This window comes from Cydia strobilella, chromosome 24 (genome assembly GCF_947568885.1).
Source record: "Cydia strobilella chromosome 24, ilCydStro3.1, whole genome shotgun sequence".
Lineage (NCBI taxonomy): Eukaryota > Metazoa > Arthropoda > Insecta > Lepidoptera > Tortricidae > Cydia > Cydia strobilella.
In genome coordinates, this window is record NC_086064.1 from 7,969,622 (window position 1) to 7,987,301 (window position 17,680).

General features: G+C 40.8%; 2 protein-coding genes across 7 annotated transcripts in view; both read right to left on the reverse strand.

Moving 5' to 3' along the window:
* LOC134751982 (protein hu-li tai shao) overlaps positions 1–17,221 on the reverse strand; it is a 136,270-nt gene extending 119,049 nt beyond the window's left edge. For 4 of the 6 annotated variants that reach the window (XM_063687514.1, XM_063687512.1, XM_063687510.1 and 1 more), the window contains exon 1: positions 16,929–17,221. The gene's annotated coding sequence lies outside the window, so the exon portion shown is untranslated. The remainder of the gene's footprint in view (positions 1–16,928) is intronic. The other 2 variants (XM_063687513.1, XM_063687511.1) reach the window with 1 other exon arrangement.
* Positions 1–17,680, reverse strand: part of LOC134751991 (uncharacterized) — a 254,773-nt gene that overhangs the window by 200,271 nt on the left and 36,822 nt on the right. The window lies entirely within an intron of this gene.

The following is a 17,680-nucleotide window of genomic DNA, read 5'->3' on the forward strand; positions in this document are numbered from 1 at the left end:
GGCGACATGGCGCCTTCATATGATACGGGTATTTCGCGGTAATTTTTTATATTTTTTTGTACTGTTGAACGTCGAATATGATTTGGGTTTATACATTAACGATACGTTTCGTGTAAGACTCCACTGTCCGTCTGTCTGTCACCAGGCTGAATCTCATGAACCGTGATAGCTAGACCGGCGGCAACAGAAATACATCATCTGTGAAAATTTCAACTGTGTAGCTATCACGGTTCATGAGATACAGCCTGCTGACAGACAGACGGACAGCGGAATCTTAGTAATAGGGTCCCGTTTTTACCCTTTGGGTACGGAACCCTAAAAAAAGTACGGAGTGGGCAAGTCCGACTCCGGTTTTATTTCTTTTCGTTTGGCGTTTGTCGACGTACGACTGTAATCTTGGCTACGCCCCCAGGAACACAACACTAACATACATAAATCTTAAAAATACGAAGTATAGACAGTATATCACTGGTTAGTATGCAATAAAAATCCTTGCTGACTGACATTGACACATATAACAAATATTTGCCTCGTAATAGAGCAATTTGAGCGTTGTGTCATAATGACATCAACACTTAGACCGTCTAGTCTTCCTTTACAAGACTAAATAATAGCAAGGTTAGGTTAGGTCTAATTCTGTAAAGCCTTTTTGTAAATGTTAAATGATAAAAAATACGACAATGCCCGCATCTACTTAATTGCAAACTGATTGCAAATAGTTTAAACAACCTTCAGCAAAAAAAAACTGACTTCACAAAACTTTATAACATTATTTTATGATCATCAGCAGTTCCACTTCACCAAAATGTTGCTTTCCGAGAGAAAATGCACTAGTTGCATGCTATAAATAAAATACACAAATCACTATAGGTGTCTACCTTTAGTCAATTGTTTTTAAAGAGTATTCCATCTATCTAAAGGTGCGCCTGTTAAAATTGAAGGCTCTCTCGTTTTATCCAGGCCCCTATTTCACCACGGATACAATTGTCAGTGACATATGTCGAGCGACAATTGTCAAGCGACAGGTGACTAGGTAATAATAATTCTAGACTATAATTCTACATCTATGTCATATTTTGTGACAATTGTCGCGCCTGTCACCGATGTGAAATTTGTGCTAGGTCCTGTCTAAAACTATAATTGTAAATTTATTATACACATCCAAAACTGTGTGGTTATATTTTGGCAACAGTCTTTTGTCACTGAAGCATTGGGGAAAGATAAATGATATTGTCTTTTACTTATGCTAGTATTATAACCCCAAAAAGAGGGATAAGCATAGTTATTTATTCTACTATTAGTATTACTGACAAAACTCGCGCACGCGCAAAACGAAACGCAATGATAAAAACCTACAGTAAAGTGACTTGTAATATTACTGGAATTCATATTTCAACCGCGCTCATTCAAGTTTACTTTCTACGATACCTAGCCTCGAGTTATCACTTATCAAGCGATAGCGAGTGATAAATGTTTATTTGGACGACATAATTATCAGTATTGATACCGCAGTATGTAATGTATCACGAGGTGTAATCGGGTTGACATATTTTTATGCGTAAATATATAATTAGTAAATTGAATTCGTGAATGTAGAAGAGGTACAACTATAAAGGTTTTCAAATGGTATATTAGTATAGTTACTATTATTTTGGGTATATGGAATAATCAAGTAGGAGGTATAAAAATATGGTTATCTCTTTAAAACGCGTATATTTTCACCAGTTTTTATTAAATCATGTAAAACAACTCGCGGTCACCACACAGGCATTCCCATACAAGTCATACAAAGCTTATTTATTTCTGTTGCGTTCATATTTACGACCTTAACTCGTGTTATATAAACGTATCTACAAACAAAATAAAATAACCCCAACCATAGAAAACCGGCTTTCAAATCGGTTTACCCGTTTAAGAGCTACGGTCCTACAGATAAACACAAATGGCGGTCAAACTTTTCCTTCCCTCTTTTTGCGTAGGGGGTTAAAAGGATTATCGTAAAAGCTTCATAATGCGGTCTGTGTGTGTATTAGTCTGTAGTGTGCTCAAACAATTAAAATGTACTAAACGTTTAACTATTTCTGGCCACAATGTAGTTTTAACATTCTCATATCAGCATCAAAGTAGCAAATAGCAACCGCTTCCTTATCGTAACGTCTAAAAATAACCGTGACCATAACAAAGGGTATCTGAGGAAGTTCTTAAGAGCGGGATTGTGCAAAATATTGTTATTTATAATAACGAAAAATGTTATTTTAGATTTTTTCGCCTGTCATTCTACAGTAGCCTTAAAGTTAGGACGCTAAGCACGTAGAATTTCTTTATATTGCCATACGTGGCTCACTCCGCGATTTCGTCGCGTCGCGTCGCTACATTTACATGCGGCCCACACCAATATTGGTGTCTAGCCATAGTAGTTGCCGCACACCGCTACGGAACGGACGCCTGCTCGCGCTTGCGCCACCTTGCGGTCATATCTGTCGTAATAGACGCGTTTTCTTAGTGCTATTATTTATTCTGTGCTTAAAGTAAGGGCGCTAAGCACGTAGAATTTCTTTATATTGCTGCCTCGCTCGCAGCGTCATTGACTTAGTTTTTTTACCTATACATCATCACCATATCAGCCTTCTATCGCCCACTGTTGAGCATAGGCCTCTCTTCGAGTATACGCCACTTGTCCCAGTACTGAGCCAATCTCATCCAGAAGTGACCCGCAGTCTTCCGAATGTCGTCCACCCAACGAGCCAACGGACGCCAGGCACTCCCTACGTCTAACCTCTTCATAAAATGATAAGTACCTATACATACAGTCATACAACTCATACAGTTTCTACCACGTTCTTACACACTAATCATTAACTTAGTGCACACGGCGTAATGTAGGTTATGTTTTTAAGTATCTCGTGTATTTTGCTTTCATTGTGATTCTCACAACTCATAAATATAAATCGCAATATTAAAACTGATTAAATACTATATTAGGTGCGCGGCATCTGTATAAATAAGCTATTACAATAAATTATATAATTAGAATGATTTAATTGCAGAAATCATTCCTTTGACCGTTACGTCTGGCGGCGGACGCCGGGACCGGTTTTAAGGCTAGCTCTACACTGGAAGATAACTAACACTTTCTACTTTATTTATTTTATTTTACTTTATTAGGTACACTAAACAGATGTACAATATCATGAGAAACATACAATTCACATTATGGCTTTAGCAACAAATTAGAAAATTTATTTAGGTTAGGCCTTAGGCCCAATATAATCGGCGAAACGAAATCTCAGACCTCGCTGGTTCGGTCACCTATTAAGAAATAGGGGGAGGGGGGGAGAGGATCGGGCTGCCAAAAGGGCGTACTTGGGAAGACCGACTGGTGGCCGCCCGGTAGGTCGGCCCAGATACCGCTGGGGAGACACTGGAGACAGTGTAGAAGCGGATCTGCGTCAGGTTAAAGCCGATAATTTGCAGGAAACGGCGCAGGATCGGGAAAAGTGGAGTGCTCTCGTTTCGGAGGCCAAGACCCTTTTTGAGTCGCTGACCCATATTAGTTAGTTATTTAGGTTAAGGATTTTCTTAATGACGATAGTGTATTATATTTTTATGTAATATTATTAATTGCGATTTATAAATGAGAAGACTTGTACAGTTTAGTTTTTAGGGTTCCGTACCCAAAGCGGCCAAGCGCGATTCGGACTCGCGCACCGAGGGTTCCGTACTTTTTAGTATTTGTTGTTATAGCGGCAACAAAAATACATCATCTGTGAAAATTTCAACTGTCTAGCTATCACGGTTCATGAGATACAGCCTGGTGACAGACAGACAGACAGACAGCGGAGTCTTAGTAATAGGGTCCCGTTTTTACCCTTTGGTTACGGAACCCTAAAATCGGCAAAAAAATCACGTTTGTTGTATGGGAGCCCCACTTAAATATTCATTTTATTCTGTTTTTAGTATTTGTTGTTATAGCGTCAACAGTAATACATCATTTGTAAAAATTTCAACTGTCTATCACGGTTCATGAGATACAGCCTGGTGACAGACAGACGGACAGCGGAGTATTAGTAATAGGTCCCCGTTTTTTTGGGTACGGAACCCTAAAAACAGCATCAAAATCCGTTGCGTAGTTTTAAAGATTTAAGCATACATAGGGACAGACATACAGACAGCGGAAAGCGACTTTGTTTTATACTATGTAGTGATAGTGATGCATCTAGTATGTTTAAGCCTTAATAATTTTCTTGCTAGAGAAAAGTCTATATTACCAAAGATAGATATAACTCCGTAATAGATGGATACAGTCTAAGGAAAAAACGTGCCTCGAAAATCACGAAAATTTGATTCTCGATCAGATGGCGCCACCAGTTTTGACCTACTCTCGTATAGAGGGCGTTGACGGTTTCGTTTGTTATTTATAATTTTAACGCATATCAGTGAAAGAACATGGCTCAAAATCATATAAAAATAATTAATGTAAATAAAAAAATCATTTATCCATATTTACATACATTTTAACGTATATTTATAAATCTTCATTTTTAGTTTTAAAGTATGTCGATAGATGGCAGTGAATTTACAGTGGTTACAAAATTTACTATGACAGTACCGTTCTATCTTATTATATCCTCTTTGATATTACTTTACGTGTCGTGGTATCTAGTTAGTGCACTATGTTGAGATAAAAAGTGGTCACGCCCAAACGTGGTTGTTATTAAAAGGAGAAACACTTTCCATCGGGTACTCATTCGCGTTTCACCACGCACACGGTATACTTGTATATGTGATATTTCCTATAAAAAAGGACCTTATTTTCGATGGCGCTTATGCCATTATAAACGACGCTTCGATATAAATACAATTTATTTTTTATTTAATCATTTAATCCAGATAACATTGATCCATAATTAAAACATACAAAACATTTGCAATAAAAAATAATAATAATAAGATTTTATACTTAAAAGATAGATCCATTAAAATTAAATTGACTAAGCATTTGATAATTGAATGATAAAATATAAAAGATCTTGACAATTAATTGATGGGTAATAATAAAATTAATTGATTATTAAAAAGATAAAAAAATTAAAACTATAAAATTGAAATTCAGATATATTATGCACAGTCAAATTTAGTTAAAATGTCAAAACTTAAAAAAAAAAAAAAAAGATAGGTATATGCCGCGCGACGCTGTGCGGCGTAAGCGCCATCGACAATAAGGTCCCTTTTCATAGAAAATGCCCCATATAAAGCCTGATCAGTAATATATGATCATAATAATATTATAAATGCGAAAGTCTGTCTGTCTGTCTGTGTGTTCCCTCTTCACGCTTAAACCGCTGAATCGATTTAGATGAAATTTGGCATAGAGATAGGTTGAGTCCCTGAGAAGGACATAGGATAGTTTTTATCCCGAAAATCATCCCTTAAGAAAGTAAAAAGCGGGGCGGAATTGAGATATTTGCGATAATTAATGAAGTGTCTGCTAATTTGTGTGCATAATATGCTCAAATTGAATAATTGCTATAAGACTTTCTCCAGGCGCTATTCTTACTCTAGCTGGGTTTACTAAGTCCACGCAGACGACGTCGCGGGCAAAAGCTAGTATATGATCATTGTCAAGAGGGCGCTGTTCATTCTCATGTATACGGTGACAGTTCAGTATAGTATGTAAATTAGTTCCAGTGAAATTCCGCAACATGGCGCGTGATCATATATTCCTAGTCAGGCTTTACATTACTAGCGACCCGCCCCGGCTTCGCACGGGTAAACTTTAACAAATTATATACCCAAAGCTTCCTTAAGAATCACTATTGATAGGTGAAAACATATCACGAATGTAAATTATATCTCACTAAATGGCTTAAAGCTAAAACCTACGAAGAAACAGAGAAGCTGCTAAAATCAGAGTACTAGAATACACTCAATCTCTCTCTCTCACTCACACACACACACACACACACACACACACACACACACACACACACACACACACCACGCGCACACACACACACACACACACACACACACACACACACACACACACACACGTCTCAGTTGATATTCACACCCCTGTCGTACACAAGCCTGTGTTATAATGCCTGTCTTAGAATTAAGTTAAAAGCCTATTAACTAGAAATTTTGTAAAAAAAAAACGGATGTATAATCACCACTATTTCTTAGTTATTAGTTATGGTACCATTGGTACCTCAAGCTTATAAAAACTGTAAAAAAAAAAAAAATGTATTATTTATAAACCTAGGGAAGAGCGGTGCCTCCCAACACAAGCATTGTTTTGCTTACCGGGCGGCTCCATCCCCTGTATCACAAAAATGTAAATTATTATAAAATAAAGAATTTTGTATTTGTATTTTTTGTAAACCGCATGTTGAGCGTAGACTAGTTGTTGATGGACTGACGAGGCTAGGTTGGGCAGTCATATTTATATGATAGCGCGCCCGCGCCCCGCCCACTGTGTCACGTGGGTGTGTTGTGCAGAGTCAGTATCCATTTATTGGCCAATCAGCTTACGCTATTTTACAAAGTTAGGGAATAGGTAATATTTATTGTGGGACATTGATTCTTATAACTATGCACGAAATATAAAAATAAAACATAAACACACAATGATTAAAAGACATAGAAAGTTACACAATAATAAAACACAAAATTAGAGAATCACAAAACGTACAATAAAAATATCTTAAAAGCTATATACGACAATCTCCCCCGCGTGTGCCAACACCGTCTCCATTCGTGGAGTATATAGGTATAAGCCGGGAAACTGGACGACGGACTTCACCCGCTCGGGTGCGAACAATGGCTACTCTTACGTGGCCATCAGGGCCGGGAAAGAGTTGTGCGATTTCGCCTCTAGGCCATGTTCCTCGTGGCATAGAGCTGTCCGCTACGATGACGATGTCGCCTATATTTAGCTTCTGCACGTTCTGGTGAGCACTGGGCCGAGGGAGGAGGCTGGGTCTGTATTCTTTCTGCCAGCGCCTCCAAAAGTGATCGGCTAAGTTCTGCGCTGTCTTCCATGACGACAGTGACATATCTTTGTCTGTGAAGACGCCCAGCGGTGCCATTGCGCTCGACCGGCCGATGAGAAAATGGTTCGGCGTCAGAGCCTCGACATCTAGGTCTGGATTCACAGGTGTCAGTGGTCTGGAGTTCACTACGTGCTCGGCTTCTAGCAGCAGCGTGTGTAGAACTTCTTCATGAGGTGCTCTCTCTTTTAGTGTAGCTTTCAGTGCAGTTTTCACGCTGCCCACGAGTCGTTCCCATGCACCGCCGGCGGAAGGGTTGCCAGGCGGTATCTTTTTCCAGGTGATCGCTCGTTCAGTCAGGAATGGCTTTAGACTGTCTGGCAGCGTTTTCTTGGCCTCTGCAATTTCTCGTTCTGCTCCGTAGAAGTTAGTTGCGTTGTCGGAGTACAGAACGGTAGGCGTGCCGCGCCGAGCTATCATTCTGCGCAGTGAGAGTATCATAGAGGATGCCGAAAGTGAGGCGGCAAGCTCTAAGTGCACAGCTCGGGTAGTGAGGCAAGTATATAATACGCCCCATCTTTTCTCGCGGCGGCGGCCTATTGTAATATTCATTGGGCCAAATAAATCTACGGCTGCGGCGGTAAATGGCGGTTGATTCGCCTGGAGCCTCTCTGGTGGTAAGTCGCCTACAGGAACCTTGAGTGTGGTCCCCTTATAGGTCCGACACCATTGGCACTTATTCGTTATATAACGAATGCTACCGCGCAGACCGATAATATAATATCTCTGTTTCAGCTCGTTTATCACTGTTGAATGGTTGCCGTGATTGTAGAGAGCATGAAAATGATGTATTAGCAGCTTAACGAAATCTTCTTTAGCGTGTAGAACGGGTATGTGTACCTCTTTATCTATTCTGGCGTTCAGCACGATGACTCCATTTTTGTCGAGTTTTACTGCGATTTTATGGAGTGGCGATTTCTTCGGAATCGGCCGTCCAGTTTCCATTAACTTGATTTCCTCTGGAAAGGCTTCATGTTGACTCCGGCGTATAAGCAATATCTCTGCTAAGTTCAAATGCCCCTTATTTATGTCTGTGTCTGGTTTCTTTTTAAGCAATGCGGCTTTAAAAACCTCGGCGGCAACCAGTGTTTTAGCGGTGGCGCGGACTAAGCGTACGAACTTTGAGAACCTACATACCTCCGGCAGGTACTCAAACTTATTTTTCGCGGCGCCTACCGAGCATACGAGCTTGTTAACGCGTTCTTTGCCCGTATCGGCGACGGGCGCGGGCGTTTTTTCAGCTGCGATCGGAAATTGTTCGCTATGCGTTCTTGCGTTTTCGTTTTTGACGTATAGCGCGGTTGTCGGCGACGCTGCCGATCCAAATATAAGCCGCTTCATTCTGTATTCTTGCGGTGGAGAGGTGCGGTCCTCCCCCCGCCAAACGAAACGTAACGCATCGCGATCTTGTTCAACTATCTCGATCTGTAAAAACATTTCTTTGACGTCCGCTATTACCGCGATTTTACCCTCGCGGAAACGCACTAGTACGCCAAAGAGTGACTCTAATAAGTCGGGGCCGGCCAAAAGCGCGCTATTGAGCGACCGTCCGTAGGCTGTGGCGGCCGCGTCCCACACTAGTCTCATTTTGCCGCGTTGCGGGTGAAAAGTTGGGAAATGCGCTAAGTACCACACCCGGGGCGCATCGAGGGGGGGCGGCGACTCCATTTTCTCCGCGTAACCTTTGTCAAGCAAGTTAGCCATATGCTTTGCATATTCGGCCTTTAACGTTGCATCTCGGTCTAGTTTTCGTTCTAGACTGTACAGCCGTTTTAATGCTTGCGCTCGGTTATCTGGGAGCTTTTCGTCGTCTGTCCGCCATAATAAGCCCGCTCGATACCTATTCTCCCCCGGTATTTTTACACAGGTGGTTTTCAGTAAGTCTAGCGCGCGCTGGTCGGGATCGGCCCGAGGTAGCTTTTGTGAAACGCCTAATGATTCTATGTCAAAATGCCGTTTCATTAGCTCTAAAGCCTCGTCGTCCGCGGTTTTAGGCCGTGCGTGCCCTACAAAATTTACCGCGGCGCGGCGCGTTCTATCTGGGCCGTGTAAAACCCAGCCCAGTCTAGTTAGGCTAGCAATGGGAAGCTCAGGCGGGCCCTCTAAAATTTGCCGAGAAATGATGAGGTGCCAATTATCTTGTCCTATCACGATGGTAGGTATGCCGGTCGGGTAACTTAATTCGTCCGCGATTTTAGTCAAGTGTTCGCACTTGTCGACTACGTCACGTGGTACGCCCTGCATTCCTATGCCAATATCGCCAATCGTGATTACCTCCATCATTTCCATGTGTCGGCTACAAAAACCCCGTATTGCGACTCGTAACGTATACGAATCTGGATTTCTGACTACGCCGCCTATGCCTTCTATCTCTAGAGTTTCGCCTTTTACGCGAGGCGCGAGTTTATCGGCCGTTTCGTGAAGCATCAAAGTCATAGCCGCGCCTTCGTCTAACAGCGCGAGGGTTTGTACGGTACCTAGCGGTCCCGACACTTCTACAGGCATGACTTTGAGGTACGTTTGCGGGAGCCTAATATTATTAACCGCTGCCGCCGGAGTACTATTACCGTTCGCGGGCGCGGCCGCGTTCAGTCCGTGTAATAGCTTATGATGTCCGGCTTCGCATTGGTTAACTCCGCACGCGATGTACTTGCACTTGAACTTACGGTGAGCCGCGTCTAAGCACCTATAGCATAATCTAGCGCCCTTTGCTAAGTCCCACCGTTCAGGAATCGTCGCCGCTAAAAATTTACGACACGCGCTAACTTTGTGCTCGTGGCCGTTCTGGCAAACGGCGCACGTGCTGCGCGAGACAGGGACGGACGATGTCGGTTGTTTGGGCTTAGCTCCGGTCGACGCGGGTTTTTTTTTGTTACTATCGCGAGGCTTAACTTGCGCGATAGCGGGTTTATTACTACGCGGCGCTTCGCGTACGTAATGATCGTGGGAATCTGATTCCGACTCCGTGCTAGGATCGCGGGAAAACGCGGGGGCGCGACGCCTATCGCGAGAACTGCTTGCTCGCCTAGGGTCGTGCTCAAAAGATACCGTGTTTACTGTGTTCCGCAATCTGTTCGACGGCCTATGTCGGTTGACGCGTTTGGCTGCAGTGCTAATTTCGTTCAAAAACTCCGATAATGCAACTAGACCGGGAGTTTGACTATTAGACTGCCTATATTTTGCCCATTCGTAACGCACAATCAGATTAAGTTTGTCCACGATTTTGTTTACAAGTTCAGGCGCGTGTAGGTACTGCTCTTGTCGCAGCGAACGTATGGTTGCGACGGCATTCGCAATATGTGCGGCGAAGGAAGCTATGTTCGCGTTGTCTTCTGACAAGCGCGGCATACGTTTTATATTATGCAACTCCGTTAACACAATTTCCTCCGGGTCGCCGAATTGCCGTTCTAGCGCCTCCATAATTTCGTACGGGTCCTGAACTGTGTACATTATTGATTTCACGGCGGTCCGAGCCTCGCCTTTGAGCGCGCGCCTAATACGACTTACGTTATTGACGGCACTAAACATGGGAGACGTGTCCTCGAACTCTGCCCTAAATGAAATCCATTCGGTTATATCTCCTCCGAATGAGGGTAACTCGGGCGGCTTATGGTAGATAGGTGCATAACTGCCGTGTGGCACCTCTAAATAACGCGGTTGCGGCCTACTAGTACCCCGCTCAATGGCGGCGGCGCGCGGCGGCGGCGCTGTCTCCTTCGGCAAGGGAATTTTACTATTCACGATCGCGACGTCGTGCTCCTGCGGCCTACACTGTTGTCCTACCCAATTCCTAGTACGCCGTTCAGACTCGTCAGCCACGGTACTGCCTCTGTCAGAATTCGCCTCCAATTCGGCGATCTGCAGCTTTAATTTGGCAGTATCGGACTGCTTCTGAGCGACAACTAGAGCGGCTTTATGAACCTCGAGCTCGGCCATGAGCACCGATAATTGACTATCACGATCCCTATTTACCGATTCGCGACCTCTGATTGATCCACGAACAGACGGCGCCCGCGGCGGCGGCGGCGCGACCACGGGGTCTTTATTTACTAGCGTATTCGACCTACTGCGTTCTACTACCGTATCTTCGAATGCGTTCGAGTGTACCGAATTGTTGTCTATCTCTCCACCGCTATTCACTTGGTTGCCGGTGGAGCCTTTGCTCCATGTATGTGTCTCGGTAGACGTGGTCTTGCCGGACGAGGGGGTAGGGGTCTCTGTGGGCGCGGGGGCAGGCGGGCCCTTAGCGCGCGGTCGAAGATTTCTCGTACTCTTCGTAGACATCTTCTTCTTTCTTGACACACACGCGGGGGTCCCTAACTATATACAAATTTACCTGCCTAACACCTATGCCCTGACGCCACAGAGCGCAACGTCAGTGCCCCTAAGCGTAAATCCCTCGATGCACTGAATCTCCCGCAATGACAAAGTGCAATGCCTAGAGCGTTCGAAAGCAGTGTGATGGCATCACCATGTGACACATGCAACGAAAGTTGCCAGGACGCGTGAGTGGAGGAAAACCTACAACACAGCACGGTCCGACCGGCAAGCCGGTTTGGTGGGGTATGGAGGGGTAATTAGGCAAGGGTCTGAGCCGAAGCGTACTTCAAGGCTCAGCGCGTTCGTTTTTCAAGCTTCTTTTTTCTATCTGAGTGGAGAAAAATCTCGACACTCAGCGCGTACTTGTTTCTTTGTTCTTTCTTCTATCTGAGTGGAGAAATTCTCAACACTCAGCGCGTACTTGTTTCTTTGTTCTTTATTCGGCTATCGAAGGACCATAATTGTTGAGCGTAGACTAGTTGTTGATGGACTGACGAGGCTAGGTTGGGCAGTCATATTTATATGATAGCGCGCCCGCGCCCCGCCCACTGTGTCACGTGGGTGTGTTGTGCAGAGTCAGTATCCATTTATTGGCCAATCAGCTTACGCTATTTTACAAAGTTAGGGAATAGGTAATATTTATTGTGGGACATTGATTCTTATAACTATGCACGAAATATAAAAATAAAACATAAACACACAATGATTAAAAGACATAGAAAGTTACACAATAATAAAACACAAAATTAGAGAATCACAAAACGTACAATAAAAATATCTTAAAAGCTATATACGACACCGCATGAAAATCCGTTCAGTAGTTTTTGAGTTTATCGCGAACATACAGACAGACAAACGCGGCGGGGGACTGTTTTATAAGGTTTAGCCGTTTAGTGATAGCTGGACACTTTACTTTGTTTTCTGAAAGTGCTACGTATTTGTATCATTTGATGTTTTGTGTTTCTATAAAGAAAAGTACGTATTGTTTGTAATTGCATGATTTCTATAGTAATTTAAAGTGTATTTTTTCATATTTACTCGTAATGAAAGTTAAATATAAGATGTAATGTTTTGAAAATATGTGTCCCGCCGAGTTTGTTGCCGGTCCCATATTGGGATACCCTCCTCCAATTGAGGGGGTATTTAAATCTTCTCGAGGCAGAGGTGCAGGGTTAGAGACGGCGTAGCTTTATTTGACGTTCATAAGCGCATTGTAATATGCCTGCTTGAATAATAAACTTATCTTATCTTTAAAATGACGGGCGTTTTTCTGAGCCTTATTTCATATAAAATCCGCGCCATCTTTCGTGCATAAACCTACTCTCGTATAAAAAAAACCATTAACCTTGAAACCTGTACGATTGGCTACATGAGGTACACGGGGTACAGTCGAGTTCATAAATATGTATACATTTCTTCACCTTAATCCATTGCAATAAGGCAAAGATAGATATAACTCCGTAATAGATGGATACAGTCTAAGGAAAAAACGTGCCTCGAAAATCACGAAAATTTGATTCTCGATCAGAGGGCGCCACTAGTTTTGGCCTACACTCGTATAGAGGGCGTTGACGGTTTCTTTTGTTATTTATAATTTTAACGCATATCAGTGAAAGAACATGGGTCAAAATCATTAATGCAAATAAAAAAAATCATTTATCCATATTTAAATACATTTTATCGTATTATTATAAATATTTATTTTTAGTTTTAAAGTGTGTCAACAGATGGCAGTGAATTTACTCGGGTTACAAAATTTACTATGACAGTACCGCTCTAGTATAAGTTACTCTATGAATAAGGGGAAAAAATGTATACATATTTATGAACTCGACTGTACACCATAAGAATCTCACTACAAGCGTCTGACTGTATCGCTTTAAGATTAGTATAATAACCTACCATTAAAAAAAAAGAGTTCAAAAAACCGGCACAAAAACGCGTGCCATGGGTTCCGTTCGGCATTAACATACTCTTTTTTTTTATATCTAGTTTTTATAGAGGCTTTGGACTAACATACTCTGATCGATGGTATTAGTCTACTGTTACGTAACTAAACATGGCGGACACTTTAGTTTTTTTACAAGCTTTTTTTATCATGTAAAGTATATTATTATTTTTAAATATGTTACCATGGGTAATATCTTGCAAGTTATGTCCGTAAGAGATGAAAATAGGGGTAACTTCGAAAGCGGGATAATTTTGAAAATGGCATATATCTATAAAAACTGTAGCAGTAAAGTCACCCTAATCTAATGTGCAACAAGGTTTAAATTTAAAATAGGGAAACTTTGTATGGTGGGCCTTACGAGATGCAAAAAACATGCTCACGTCTCGTAATTTTACGAGCATTTGTCTTTGTGAGATTACCCGTTTAGACAGCAGTTTGAACGGCGAAAAAACGACAATAGCACAAAAACTGGACAATGTAAGTACATTAATAGTGGATGAGTTAACGGTCCGGCGGCTGTGATGTAAATAACGAAGTGGCGACGACGAGACGCGTTACTGCGTTTTCTAAAATAAATATTGAAAACCTGATTCTCACAGATCCTGGTGTTTTTGGGGTTTTTCAACTCAGAATCACTAGCATTCTCAATCCTGATGATAAAAAGATGTCCCAAACATTTGTATGGAAATTGTACATCCCACTACGTCCACGCACATACAAATGGAAAAATAAAATTCACTAAATAAATGGAAAATTAAAAACGTGACGTAATGGAATGGACATTTTGGCACATCTTGTTTTAATGGCAGGAGGAACTTATTATAAAAAAAACTGTGTATGGAGTGAGCACTCTTAAGCTTACTTATTTCTATATGCTAATGTTCAACATTAAACACTCAAATTTAATAGTTGTTGAATAAAAAACGTGAGAATAACAGCGCCCTCTTGACAATGATCAATTGATCATATATTTCTGGTCAAGCTTAACGATATATATATTATTTTATATTTATTCTCTAGATTAACAGACGCAGCCGACAGATTCGAAAGTTTTTTTAGCCGAAACTGAACCTTCGCCGAAACGTAAAAAAGAACTAACATATTTTAAAGCTAATAATAACCACTGAACCGCACAATCAACAAATAAATCGTATTGGGCACATAATTTAATCTTTCCTTATCATATCAAGTGATAACTCCAGCCGTAACATGCACTATTTGTTTTATTGTATTGTATTTAATTATATTGGATCGCATCCGGAACACCATGCTGCGCTCTAAAACCCAAATAATAGATGTAGCTCGGAAAGCGGACAAGTTAAAGTGGGACTGGGCTGGTCATGTCTGTCGCATGCCGAATGACTTGTGGGCCAAAATAACCACAGAGTGGGTGCCCCATGAGTCAAACCGGGGATCCGGCAGACCTCGTCGGCGATGGCGGGATAACTTGGACTCCTTTTTGAGCGACTGGCCAGATGTAGCTCAAAACCGGGAGGAGTGGAAGAAGAGGGGTTGAGGCCTTTCCCAGCAGTGGGACACAATAGGCTCGTAATAATAATAATTTAATTATATTATTTTTCCTCATGGTGTAAATGAGTGAGAAAACACATTAATAAAAATTACATTCATCTTATTATCATGCTGTGTCAGTTATAATTGTAAATTATCGGTTTTCACCTATCAAGTATCAATAGAGTGATTCTTGAGAAAGGTTTAGGCATATAATTTGTTAGGGTTTTGCGTTCCTACCCATAGGAAGCCAGGGCACCTGCTGGTTTTTCAATATTGGTTTGCAATGCCTGACCTAGGCATATGTTTATATCCCCTAAAAATAGAAACTACACACATGTACACTAGTAATAATATTGAAGAGTACACACAGATGTTTACTGTATGTTTATAGCTTTATACATAGTATATTAAAGTTAAAATATATAAATGTATGTATATATGTAACATGTTGTACAATGGCGGTCAGACCAAGATAACTGCAATGATTTTGATAAAATGTACCAACTTGTATACCTATGACAGCAATAAACACACTGATTACTGATTACAGACTGTGTAAGTGTTATTTTAAATGTCAAAATTACATTAAAGTGCGATGATTAACATAACACTTGTACAATCTGTGCTATAAAAATCGCTGCAGAGTTAGCTTGGTCGGACTATAAATTATTGTTGCTATAAAGATTTTTGTTTGGGATTAATAATTATTATAGCAATCAGAATTAGGTTTTTTTTATAAGATTTTCAATTAAAAGACCATTTAACTATATAACAGTGATGGCATGTTATAAAAATAAAATCAAGGTTTAAGTCACTTAAAAATGACATCACCCTGCAGGATTTCTATCCTCTAGCTAGCAGTAAAGTCAACTTGTTAGGGTTCCGTACCCAAGGGTAAAAACGGGACCCTATTACTAAGACTCCGATGCCCGGCTGTCTGTCACCATGCTGTATCTCATGAACCGTGATAGCTAGATAGTTGAAATTTTCACAGATGATGAATTTCTGCGGCCGCTACAACAACAAATACTAAAAAGTATGGCCCCTCAGTGGGCGAGTCCGACTCGCACTTGTCCATTTTTTTTGTTGGAAGTCAACTTGGTTGGAAGTAAATTCCTATTGTAATGATTGATTAGACTGAAATATTATAAAATTTATGATTAATTAATCATTGTAAGACTAGAAATTACCCTTTGTCATGAAACAAATGAAAAAGGTATGGCAAAAAGAAAATTGCTTTATTAGCAATTATATCATAGATTGGAATTAAAGAAATAGTAAAAAACATAATTAAATTATAAATTTATATCTTTTATGATTACCATCATTGTCTGAAATAAACGAATTTTATTTTATTTTATTTATTTATTTATTGTAAACTAAAATATGGGAAGTACTGATCAGAAAACTTGTTATTCAATGCATATTCTTATAGACCTTTCAAGGCAAAAGCACACCTATTGAAATTTTGCAATAAAAAAGCTCAGTCCTTGATTAAATCATTAAGTCTTATACTCGTACAAACTCAAAAGCGTGAAACTACTATCTGTGACCAATCCAAACCCAATCGGTTGACCCAAGGGTCAAACTAAATTTTCTGTTCTATAAACCTACCGGAAATAAAATGCTACGCGTTCTATATCCTCTCAAGAATATAGGTGCGTTTCAAACACGGCCGGTTAGCAATACGCCCGCACCCGACGATGATGTCATAGTCTTATTGAGGTAGATAACATGCAATTGATAAATGGCACGCCCAAATATACATCACCTACACCTTCTTACTCTAGTTAAAAGCCATTTTCAATGCCGTTTTTCATTAGTTTCCACTTAAATCTCATAAAAACATCAAGGAAAAAAAAGGTGTTTTAATATGTCAATGAGGTAAAAAGCTCGGAGGACGTCCCGATAAATCGGCGGCATGCCCGCAAATACCATCGTTCCTACAATAAATGACCCATTTCGGACCAAGCACCAGACACACCCTAAATTACTTTCAGCAAAAGAAAGCATTTCCTGCATTAACAATAGTGTTCTAATTAGAAATTAAACATTTTCATGTTCAATGAATGCTAATCGCACGCAATACGCACCGGCAGTCGACTCCAAAGGCGTTAAGTCAGGTTTTCCTAAGAACACTACACCAAATCACTTCACTTTTTGCGAGTAGCTATATTTCTTACACTAAGCACATAAACGAAGTAACATTATAATATCTAGATGCACAGAACGTTATTCAGTATATTTTAATGCACTAGCACCACCGACATTACGCGTCAACGCGTTTATTTCCGTAATTCGTTCGCACAGGCCCGTCAACCAGCCGCCGCCAGATCGATGTCGTAGTTTCGTTTCGTTGCCGCACGGTCGCAGCGTCGCTGCTGTCGCGCAAATTAGTTCCAATACAACCGCCTGACTAGCCAGATGGCGCTGCGGTCGTAAAAGGGATGCCATACGTAATTTTATATACCTCACAGAAAAGTAAAAAAAATGCTTTTTTACTCGTTATTAATATATAGAACATTTGCTACTGATAGATCGTATTGCGGACTTGAGGTCTACAAACGTAACAAAATTGCACCTAACCCAAAATAAGGTTCTGGTTCTGGCGCTCATTGGACATTGTAGAATACATTTAACTTCTAATATGAATTCGTGAAGGTATATAGATTCATATAGTTGGTCAAACTAAATTGGCAGTAAGTAAATAAGAACAAAATAAACTATACTCATCCTTTTATTTTGGTTGCTAGTACTAGTGTAAGACAAAGATAAATAAATAAATAAATAAATAAAATTCTTTATTTAAGACCATCAGGGATCATTGGGTTAGTAATTACCTTAA